Source organism: Leptonychotes weddellii, chromosome 13, assembly GCF_054177405.1.
Source record: "Leptonychotes weddellii isolate Sample4059 chromosome 13, ASM5417740v2, whole genome shotgun sequence".
NCBI lineage: Eukaryota > Metazoa > Chordata > Mammalia > Carnivora > Phocidae > Leptonychotes > Leptonychotes weddellii.
The window spans coordinates 11500402-11512879 of NC_138381.1; positions in this window are offsets into that span (position 1 = coordinate 11500402).

A 12478-nucleotide genomic window follows, 5' to 3' on the forward strand; every position below is an offset into this window, starting at 1 on the left:
CTGATTGACTTATTTCGCTTAGCATAATACCCTCTAATTCCATCCACATTATTGCAAATGGCAAGATTTCTTTTTTTTTTGATGGCTGCATAATATTCCACTGTATATATACACCACATCTTCTTTATCCATTCATCTGTTGATGGACATCTTGGCAATAGAGCTGTGTTTTTAATGAGCTTAGTGCCTTTGGGAATCAGAAGGAACGTCAGTGGGCTGGAGTGTGGCAAACGGATATGGATGGAGGTGTATCAGCGAGGACTTTGGGGCCAGGCCACTGATACCCCAGGAAAGAGTTTGGAATCTGTATTGATTGCAATGGGGCAGCACAGAAATGTTTAAGAAGAGGAGATTAATGCACTAGAAGGTGATGTGGCTATAGTGTGGAAATGGATTTAGAGGGACAAAGAGACATTGTACTGGTGCTTGGCCTCATGCCAGCTCAGCTGCCAAGCTTCTTAGGACATCCAGTGGAGAAGTCCATGGGTGCTTAGCCATATGGTTGAAGCTTGAGGGAAAAGGAGGGGACAGGGAGAAAATTTGAGACTCAGCAGTGTGGAGTTTGAATCCAAAAGACAGGAGACTAGATGAGATTGAAAAGATAGCATGCAGCAGGGCAGAAGAAGGGCAGAGGCTGAGTCCAGGGTTCCCCATCATGGCCTGGTGGATCAAGTAGAGGCCAAAAAAATAGTGGAGAAAGAGTGTCCAGGGAGATAAAGGGCACACAAGGAGAATGCAGTATCACAGTAGGGAGAGCGAATATTTCAAATAGGAGTTGGTGATAAAGAAAATGCTGCTCAAAAGCTGAGTAAGATTTCTGACCTTGAAAAGAGTGGTTTAAATGGTGCAGGGTTCTGAACACCTGACTGGAGGGCTTGCAGCAGAGAAAGGGAGGTGAGGAAGGGGAGAAAGGCAAGTACAGCCTATTATTCCTTCCACAGAAGAAAAAATAGAAAAGCCTGAACCCAGAGGCTTCATTTTAAAAATAAATTTGGGGAGGGGCGCCTGGGTGGCTCAGTCAGTTGAACATCTGACTCTTGGTTTGGGCTGGGATCATGATCTTGTGGTTGGGTGGCGTGGGGTGGAGATCGAGCCCCATGTTGGCCTCCAAGCTCAGCATAGAGTCTGCTTGGGATTCTCGCCCTTGCCCTCTGCCCCTCCCTCCCTACAATAAATAAATAAATCTTTAAAAACATAAAATGAAAATAAAAATAAATTTTGGGAAAGCTTTAGAGAGGGTAATAATCGGTCACAATTGAGAAATCTATTCTGGAGTCCCTGATTTCACAGATGGAACCTGACACAGAAACTGCCCCATTGACTCTTTCCCCACCTTGAATCTCTAAGTAGAAACAAAGCTACAGACATCTCCCAGCCTGCTTGCCCCTGCTGATTAAGCAAAACCACTCAGGAACAGCCTAACATTTTAGAATGCTTTACCTTTATTTTACCCTATTTGATTGTAGGATCTATGTAACTGTGGCCTTTGTTTGTTCTATTCATAATGGTTAGGAGGACAAATTCCTTTATGCAATAAGTATCCAGATCAGTGGCCTTAGGCAAATGCCATCCTTCAAAAATGCCAACAGTTCATAAAGAAGATGAAGATTCTCATGAATACACAAGTATTTGAATTAGGGACAATTCACAAGCAGTGGTGCTCTTGACACCTCCCCCAAGTCCTCCTGTTGTCAGGACTACGGTTGGCTCTTGGACTGCTTGGAGCTTATGCCGGGGGAGGATCGTGAAATATGGAAGTGAGAGAGACGATTTTCAGGACTCCTGTAAGCTTCGGTTAAATGTGCATATTTGTGATAGTATATCGCTTATTCCCAAGTTTCTCTTAGGTCCAAATCGTTACAAGTTAAATTGTCCACCCAAACTTCCAGAGCAATGAACGTTGAAGAAAGGCCCAACGTCGCCACCAGAAGCACTTATTTTCTGATTGCAAAAGGTATTCTTCGCTACAGAATAACAATAGCTGCTCAAAACTCCAAATATTTATTAAGCTATTGAGTCCTTATTCTAAGTGCTCTATATTTAATATTTCATTTAATAATGTGAACAGCCTTGAGAGATTAGAGCTGTTATGATCACAGTTTTACAGGTGAGAGAAGAAAGAAACAGAGGGTTTAAGTACTTTACCTGCGATTGTTAATTTTCTGTGTTAACCGGGCTGAGTCACGGTGCCCAGATCTGTGGTTATCCCCTCTGTTTCTGTGAGAGGGTTTTGGGATGTGATTAACATTTAAATTGGTGAACTTTGAATAAAGCAGATTGCCCTGAATAATGTGTATGGGTGGGGCTCATCATCCAATTGGTTGAACAAAAGACTGACCTCTCCTGAGCAAGGAGAAATTCTGCCAGCGAATGGCCTTGGGACTTGACCTACAACATGGGCTCCTTCCTGGGTCTTCAATCTGTTGGCCCATTGCAGATTTTAGACTTGCCAGCCCCCATAATTGCTTGAGCTGATCTATATATACATATATTATTTCTCTGGAGAACCCTAACACATTGCCAAGCTCACATAGCTAGGCCACAGTAGAAATGGGACTTTAACCAGGAAAACTGATAACACACATGAACACACTTCCTTCTATGATCAATACCCCAACTTGCTTTTGAGAATCTACCCTTCTACCTTATACAGCTTTAGAAGATCCTGCCTTCCTCTAGCTAAAAATTTGCCTGGATACAAATTAAGGAAAGAAAGACTTCTTCTTGGAACACATGAGGATGTAAAGGGGTTAAAAGTGATTTCTTTTGATAGTAACAAACTGAAAAGAAGTTCACTGGTTTCTCCTCATGAGATCCCCTCAGCAACCCCGCTTTTTGCTCTCCCTAAAGTTTTCCTTGAATTACGTAGGCTTTCCCATACTTCACCAATGAATTTCCTTTTTTACTTAAGTTTTCTCAGAATCTTTATTCTATTTTTTTGTCACTGTTACTGGTGTTGCTGTAACCAGAGAGTCATAAATGACAGAGAAATATGTTAAGAATATTCTACATAATAAAAGAATCCCAACAGAACACACTTGAGGCTACATAAATTATATCATGGATATATAATGCATTTCACCAGTTCTCTAGCATGGGTCAATCATGTTGTCTCTCCTTTTTCCATTCTTATACACACATACGTCCCCCCAGATATCTCCAATTCTAAGCATACAAAGGAAGAATGGGGAGGTTTACATTAATTTACATTTTTCTTGCCCTTATCTATTTATGCAGAGTCAGAGCCACCTGCTCACTGAAATCAACCTCCCTCCTCATTCTATGCGAATGCAAGTATTGTCTCGTGTGCTTTCTCAGCAGTTAGTCCCTCTCGTGACACAGAGTGTTTTCAGCATCCCCTTGGTCCTCTAGCTCTGCCTTGTGAAGGATCTCCCCTCAGGAGTGATCCTCCCCAGTGAGGTAACCCACCATCCCCACTGCAGGTGGTGGCCATGTTCAGAACACCCTTGTGCATTGCAAGTTGCCAGAGTGATCCTGGTGCCATTTCTAGAGTAAAGACACTACACAACTCTCGAAATGAAGATGCCCTACTTGTAGTGCGTGGGCCCAGAGTTTCCCAAAGTTGACTATGGACAGGATTCTTTTCGTTTTTGCCTATGATTCAGTTATCCTCAAGCTAGGGTAGGGGTACAAAGGGAAGGTGGACTATACATACACGGAAGACAGGTCATTTCAGAATCGGGGTGGTTGGGAGGAGAGGTGTGTGCACTTTGAAAAGCATATTCAATATTACATTACAATTTTATATTTGGGAATTAACGCATTAACCTATTATTTTCTTAAAATGTGCCATGGAGAATAAAGCTGGAAAAAAATTATTAGTACAAAGAAAATATAGTGATTCTCAGCTGGAGACATAATTTTAATAGGACAAGCTAATTGGAATCTCCAGTTGGACCACGAGCTGTTTGGTTTATTAAAAGTGCTATGTTTCTCCAACCCTATCTCCATCAAACTTAACCCCAGCCAAGGGAAGTGACTGCCAATAGATGCCATACCATTCCCCCGATCCAATTCCTACTTCTTCCTCAAAGTAAAAGGTCCATATATGTATCAATACATTTGAATAGATACCAAAAGCAGATCAGGTGCAAATAACTAAACTTTGAGAATAAAAGAACACAAACTTTTGACATTAATGAAAGAAACTGGAGAAGACACAAATAAATTCCATGCTTGTGACTTGAAAGAATCACTGTTGTTAAAATGTCAATTTAAAATATCCAACAGAGGGGCGCCTGGGTGGCTCAGTTGGTTAAGCGACTGCCTTCGGCTCAGGTCATGATCCTGGAGTCCTGGGATCGAGTCCCACATCAGGCTCCCTGCTCAGCAGGGAGTCTCCTTCTCCCTCTGACCCTCCTCCCTCTCATGCTCTCTGTCTCTCATTCTCTCTTTCTCAAATAAATAAAATCTTTAAAAAAAATTAAAAAAATAAAATATCCAAGGGAATTTATAGATTCAGTGCAATTCCTATCAAAACTCTAATGGTATTTTTTAAAGAAATAGAACAAATAATACTAAAATTTGTATAGAACCTGAATAGCCAAAGCAATCTTGAAAAAGAAAAAAAAAACTAAGAGGTATCACTCTCCCTTGGTCAAACTATATTACAAAGCTATCGAAGTTAAAACAGTGTGGTACAGGCATAAAAATAGACATACAGATCAATAGATCAGAATAGAGAGCCCAGAAATAAAAAGAATAGACAGCCCACACATATATGGTCAATTAATTTATGACCGAGCAGCCAAGTAGGTACAATGGGGGAAAGGACAGTATCTTCAATAAATACTATTGGAAAAACTGGACAACCACATGTAAATAAACGAAACTCAAACACTATCTTATACCATAATAAAAATTAGGGCTGTATAGTATTCCACTTAATGGCAATAATCTATTTATTTACTCGTACCTTATGTTTTAAGTTTCCGGTCATCTTTCATGGTTGCAAACCTTGAACCACTATGCAAGCATATCTGCAGGATAAATTGCCATTGAACCAATGAGTACTGGACCACTGTGTATATTCACATATAATTTTGATATGATTGTCCCTTTATGAATGTTGTACCAATTATACATCAATCAAAGTTATGTGAGAGGCCTTTTCCCCCCACAGCTTTTCCAAGTTGAGTTGTCAAGTTTTTCTGTTTGCTAACCTGCTAGATTTAAAAAAATTATCTCATTTTAATTTTAATTTGCCTCTCTCATTATGAGTGAGGGTGAACCTTTTTTTCATCTTTTAAGTGCTATTTGCATTTCTCTTTCTGTTCTCCATCTGTTTAGACGCGGATCATTTTTGTATTGTATAGTTGGGCTTTTTCTTTTTGACTTCTAGGAGTTCTTCACATATTAAGAATATTAATTCTTTGTGGTATGAACTGCAAATACTTCTTACAGGTTTGTCCATTATCTTTAGACCGGGCTTACAGTGTTTTTATAATATAAAGTTGCAAAGTTTTTGTTTGCTTCTTTGTGTGTTTGCTTTTACTGTTACTGTTGGTTTGGCTTTGTTGTTGTTGTTTTGTTTTGTTTTTTGAGGATCACTGTTTCTCTCCACACATTCTTAAATTTCATGAGGAATATTAATGTGTTTCTATTTTCATTTATTTTACTGGCATCTAGAGAGCCCTCTGTATCAGAAAATGAACACCCATCAGTTTCAAGAAATTGGCTTGCATGACATGTTTAAAGTTTTCATTTCCTGTTTTCTCTGCTGTTCCTTTGAGACTCCTATAATCAAAAAGAACATTTATGAGGCGTCCAGAGGAGGGGGCCAACCATTCAGTGGGAGTGGGCTTCCAGGGAACAGAAAGTTCCTTAGACCGACCTTGCAACAAGCCCCTTGTTTGCAGTCCCCCCTTCCCTTACATGCTCTGATCTGGCACGTCTGATTCCAGAGGCCTTTCAGCATTCTGTAGGGGAAATCGACCTGTGGCCCATCAGCGTCTCCCTCTGCAGACACTTAGGGTTGGCCATTCTCCATCTCCCTCAGTCATTTCCTCTCTCTTCCTCATCAGTTCTGTCTCCCCACATACTGTGAATCAGGGTTACAGATGTCTCCAAGGTTCATAGAACATGGACTGTTTGTTTCAATTTCTCATTCTGTTTATTATTCCCTGGCAAGTTTCAGGAGAAGAAGGGAGAAGCAAGGAATCTTATTCCTCTCTTTAGGGACCCTTTTGGCTAATAGAAACGTGGCTTAAACCAAGATCCATTCATCAAAAAAAAAAAATCATACGTTTGTTCTCTGCGTGTCTTGTTTAAGATACTCTCCCACTCCCTTAGAAAATTATATCAACTCTGGAACAATTTCCTTTTATAAGAAATCAGTTTTAATCTCAGCTATTAATACCCAGAGCTCTGAAGGAAGCTTGTGTTAAAAATGGTTGCAGCACATTTTAGTCAGAAGCTAATTTCCTCAAAGGAAAGTTGTCTCAATAAAGTTGTATTTTTTTTACAACTGGACGTGGAGAAATGGCCAGTGCTATTCCAACTAGGGATGATATAATTGCAGCACAATAGCACTGGAGTGGGAAATTACGTTGCATGTGCATTATAGAAATTTGCCTCCATGGGGCGCCTGGGTGGCTCAGATGGTTAGGTGTCTGCCTTTGGCTCAGGTCACCATCCCAGGGTCCCAGGATCGAGCCCTGCATCGGGCTCCCTGCGGAGCCTGCTTCTCCCTCTCCCTCTACTCTTCCCCATGCTTGTGCTCTCTTGCTCTCTCGGTCAAATAAATAAATAAAATCTTTAAAAAAAAAAAGAAAGAAATTTCCTCCTGTTGCCACTGATGGAGAAAAGAAAAAAAGAAAAAGAAAGTTGTTGTTGTTTTTCTTGGAGTTTAGAAATCTTGATCATAATCTTCTTTGTGGACCCAAGCAGTTTGTTCCCAAGGAAATTATGTCTGCCTTGTAATAAGTCTCATGCAAAGTAACTCGTATGAATATCTAATATGCTTCATTGGATAGGATATAAAAATTAAAACTAAGCTCCATAAACCACAAAATTAGCAGCAATAATCACTAATATGTGGCCTCATTGTTGCTTCTTATACAAACTGCCTTCAGTTGTAAAATTAATCCTGCACATCTAAACGTGGCTTTTGTCCAGGTTTACCTCTCAGTTCCACCAATAAAGGGAATTCTATCATTCCTGTTTGGAATTGTAATTGTTTTGAAGATGACCACAGAGACACTTCTGGGGTTGGACAGAATATTTGACGTCATTTCCCAAACACCACTGATAAGTAATTGTCTTTGCTTAAGGGTGCATACACTGAAACTTAATTCTTCACTAGCACAAAGCATAAAGTAAGGAGTCCATTAAGAGGTTTGATTCAGGTAAATTCGGAACCTAACACATACATTAACCAATTCACCCTTCTCTAATAGATTTTACATTACTTAACAAACTGTAAGGTTTATTCTCCTATTAACATTGATGAGCCATCCATGCATCATTCCCCTCAGGTTACGGGAGTTGCCCAGGATAATCCCCCACACTGGTGGTGAGAGTCATAGAGTTTAAAACATGCCAAACTCGAAAATGTACAACAGCATTTAATCTGCAAGACTCCTAGTTCATCGGGTGCTCCTGTTCTCAGTCAAGAGATCTTGTGACCGAAGTGGATCAGTATGATCAATAAAGGGAAGAGAGGTTGGAAAATGTACCAGAATGGGGTTTCAAAGCAACATCTCCCAGTGTAAAGAACTTAAGGCTTCAACACAGAGCAGCAAGTTGTTCTGGACGACGTGAACATAATTTGAGCCGTACCTCCACTTTTCAGGGGAGGTTCCAATGTCTGCATGAGTCTTAAGGGTGTTCGATGAACAAAGGACACTGTCTGCATGAGTCTTAAGGGTGTTCGATGTCTGCTAACAGCACCTGAATCACCTTTGTTCAAGCCCTGACTTGTTCTCTTTGGGGGCTGGAACGGAATTGGAAGGGAAACCCAGGGAGCTGAGAACAGTCAGCAAAACTAAGAAGACTTTTAAGAAGAATGAATGATGGCATTCTGACCTAATGACCTAGATCACATGGGGTCTTTTCTCCGTTTGTTTGTTTTTTGTTTTTTGTTTTTCCCCAATAGGAAGACAATGGGCCAGTACCATGAGCTAACTGGTGTCAAATGGAAAGTCTGCATTCTAATTTGTAATTTTTAGTCATTTTCTGGTGGTCCCTATAACAGTGGTAATAATCGTGTTTTAGGGATGGCATTTGATTTGATTTTGGAGAGGTTAAGTTTTTCTACCTAATCTAAGTTCTTGCTCTAACAATGACAAAGCTTCCTGAGTGTAAGGCAGACAGAAAGGTAATAAGAAAAGTAGAAACTTTACTAGGAATAGTCTGATAAGAATATAGACAGGCAACAGCAACCAGTAGTTGTCCTAGTGGCCAGGACCTTATCAAAACGAGTAACAGTAAGCAAAGGAAGTTTTAAAAATAACATTTATGGTCCGAGCAAGGGTTGTCAACTCTGTTAGAAGAAAGGGCAGCTGAATCTGGAAAGACATCTCTATCTGGAAAGGACAGTGCTTGGGGGAAGATTTGATGAGAGAGAGAGATGAGGGAGCTTCAGTTGCCTTTAGAACATTGTCAGCCCATACTGAAGATAACACTAATTATATTAAAGGATTACAGCCCCTTGTACATGGATACAAGACTATCCAGGATTTTTACTCACACTGTGCAAATAATACAGGCAATGTGCTCTACAAAATGGTCAAACAAACTTGGAAAGGTCACCTCAACTTCTAAACCAACCAAACATCTGGAAATCTACTTATCTAATCGACGCCATAACAATCTCTTCAACCTTCAGCAACAGAATCTTGCTTATGAAAGATCAGAATGCTTCAGTGAATGTATAAAAATATATAAATAAATACAGGTCTATCTGTGTATGAATCTATCCATGTATGCATGTGTGTGTCCATATATCTCCTCTTCTTCCAATCTCAGAAAGACAGATAACTAATAACTTTCCCATATAAAATCACACTTTGGGCAGTTCTTAATACAGTTATAAAATAGAATATTTTTCAGGACAGATATATCTAATTTCTTTCTTCCAAATTGCTGTTATGATAAAAAAACAAATTTGCAAGGAAAAAATCGCTGTTATGTTTTATTCTGTTAAGTACCTTCATAGTTTTCTCTATTCATACTTCTTTCAATTTTTCCTAAGGACTGCCTGGGCCGCTAGGTAGTAATTTTAAAATAATAAATATAATTATTATTTTATTAATAATAAACACATCATAAATAAGAATTCTTTTAAAAAATAAAATGATAGAATACCGTGAAATTTAAAATAATCTGACCCCCCTCATCTGCCTGAGAATAGACATTTGAAAATGTACAAATAAAAATAACCCCTAGTGAACAGTTTTTTTCAAAGGGACAATTTGTTAAATAATCGTTCAGTATTTGGGGGCACCTGGGTGGCTCAGTCGGTTAAGTACCTGCCTTCAGCTCAGTCATGATCCCAGTGTCCGGGGATCAAGCACCACATCAGGATCCCTGCTCTGCGGGAAGTCTGCTTCTCCTTCGTCCTCTGCCCCTCCCCCTGCTTGTGCTCTCTCTCTCTCTCTCTCTCTCTCTCTGTGTCTCTCTCTCTGATAAGTAAATAAATAAAATCTTTAAAAAATTAATTGTTCAGCATTTGAACTCCATGTTAGGCAGAAGCAGGGACATGCTAGTCTCATATATAAAAATATATTAATGATATATTAACATTATACATTTACATATTACAGTATTTTCCTTTCAGTTTTCAAGTATTTTACCAGCTTCAATCTTCAGAACAGCCCCATTCCTCAGGTAGGAAAAGCATTACATCTCTAATCTGACCCATGTGGAAGAACAGGTGAGAGAATTAAATAATTTGCTAAAGATTAATAAGTGACTCTTTGGAAAGAATGGGTATAATAATGAATGTCTCATGAGTTCCTGCTTTCTAAATGCAAATGTCACTCTCTCATTTAAAAAAAAATTTTCATGTTCTGAAATGCGGTAGATTTATGCAGAGTACATTTAATTCTCTTGGGAAGAAATTTATACTCATCTAGCATCTTTACCTGCATATCTTACTTGATTTATTTGCGAAGAAGGCATTTCCATTTTATAGTTCAAGAAACAGGTCCAGGGAAATGGAATGTTTTGCTAAGATCCTGTAGGTAGAGCATGTAGCATACCATATTTACTGATTTTTTTAGATTAAAAAAAAAAAAAAGACTCTATTTAGATGTCGGTAAGTGATTGCCAGAGTTAAGCTATTGTTCTAGATTCTTCATATCCTCCTACTTATCATTTTTAGTATTTCCTTTATTCCTTAAATGTGTTACCTCATGATCAGACAGTGGCTGCTGCAGATCCAAGCACCACAACCACATCTGAAGACAGGAAATGGAAAGAGGGGTAGGGAAAGGAAGCTGGCCCGAGACTCAAGATCAGAGCTTTCCTCCTTTTGATCAAGGAGAAAATAAGTACTCTCTAGAAACTTTCCTAAAACATCCTCTTCCATTTCTTTTGCAGAAAACCATCTCAAGACCCCGTCCTCATTCAGGGGGATGGCCCCAGTTCCATGCTGGGAGATGGGCAAGACAGAATGGGGCCTGGACTGGTGTCTGGGTTATTGACATTCATTTCTTCTTTTTCTTATTCCTGCCTCATCCTTTCTATTTGGCTTGAGTGATTTCCTTCCAAGATTCTTTATTGAAGATTTCATCTCTCTACAGGGTCTCAGAATTCATTTGCTAAATTTCTTCCCTATTTGACAGACCGCAGAACTCCCTGGCGGTGGGACTCCACCCGACCCACCAAGGGCTATAGTCCCCCAGGTTTTCTCACATACATCTCATCGAAGGCTTAGAGGTGCTCATCAAAATTAAATTCCCGGAGTATGCAATACGTGCTACTAATGGAGACTTCTAGTGGGACTGTGAGAAGGAGGCCTTTGAACTCCATAAGGAATTCAGATACAGCCATCGTCCGCTCTGGCTGACCATGGACCTAAGGCACTGAGGCAAACACATCACAGGAGGGCCAAACGAGTGCCAACGACCAAGGCTGGTTTTGCTGAAGTCAGTGGATGGTCTGATGCTCCAAAATAGAAAATAATCAAGAACGTCTTCCCATTTAGGGACACTTTTTTCCCCAAATAGACACTCATTCTGTAAGTTATTTCCTTCTAGTTGTAGAGTACACTATAAATGTCTCTGTACCACACCACAGATCAGTGACCCACGTAAGAGAGAAAAAGAGAGAGAGAGGCAAGGAGGTAGAGAGAAAGAAAGACTAGTGAGAGCTACAGCAGACTGTTTAAAAGAGAATATTTATACATTTCCAGAATAATAAACAGTGGATGTTTGCCAAAGCCCTTAGAAGTCAATAGACCTCTTCAGTGTCATTATTCCATCAACATTTATTTAGTGCCTTCTATCTGCCAGACACTGATTCACAGCTGAATTATATATAATCTCAGCACTCAAAAAGCTTAATCTGGTAGGGGAGATATATACACACAAAACACGCTTATTCAATCCTCATGATGACCTTACTTTCTGAAAATTGACATATGGATTGAGAGAAAGAAGAGAATATGGAACCTTTGGGCATCCCTTGGCTGTGGAAGAAGCCTGCCCTCCTGAGTCTTACAAACACCAGTATCCTCTTACTTAAAGACAACGTTACAACCCCTCTTGGGGCAGTTGCCTTCCAGTAGATGCTTACTCTTCTCAAAACTCACTCCAACCACCCCATTTTTCCACAGGCCCATAGCTAGGATCAGATATCAGTATGCTTCAGGGTGAGAAGTTCAAAGACTAATATGGAGAGAAATAGTTTATGCACCAAGAGAACTGCAAGCTTTTGTTAACTTCTATTGTTTATTTATTTTATTAATTATTTTTGGCATAATCACAGGGAAAATGTATGGGAATGGATTCTAAGGGAATGAGACCTAGGAGGGCAGAATTTTGATTCACCAAATTTATTGATACATGAAAAAAATTATTGATATGTGAGCACTTGGTAGAGGTTCTGGATTTAATGCGTTGGCCTGTGTAGCTGGTTGTAACACTTTTCTTGGTTGGTTGACCAAAACCTGGACTTAACAGTGGGTTAAATTTAATTTGGTTGACTCAATGAGATACCACCTCACACCAGTCAGAATGGCTAAAATTAACAAGTCAGGAAATGACAGATGTTGGCGGGGATGCGGAAAAAGGGGAACCCTCCTACACTGTTGGTGGGAATGCAAGCTGGTGCAGCCACTCTGGAAAACTGTATGGAGGTTCCTCAAAAAGTTGAAAATAGAGCTACCATATGATCCAGCAATTGCACTACTGGGTATTTACCCCAAAGATACAAAAGTAGGGATCTGAAGGGGTACGTGCACCCCGATGTTTATAGCAGCAATGTCCACAATAGCCAAACTGTGGAAAGAGCC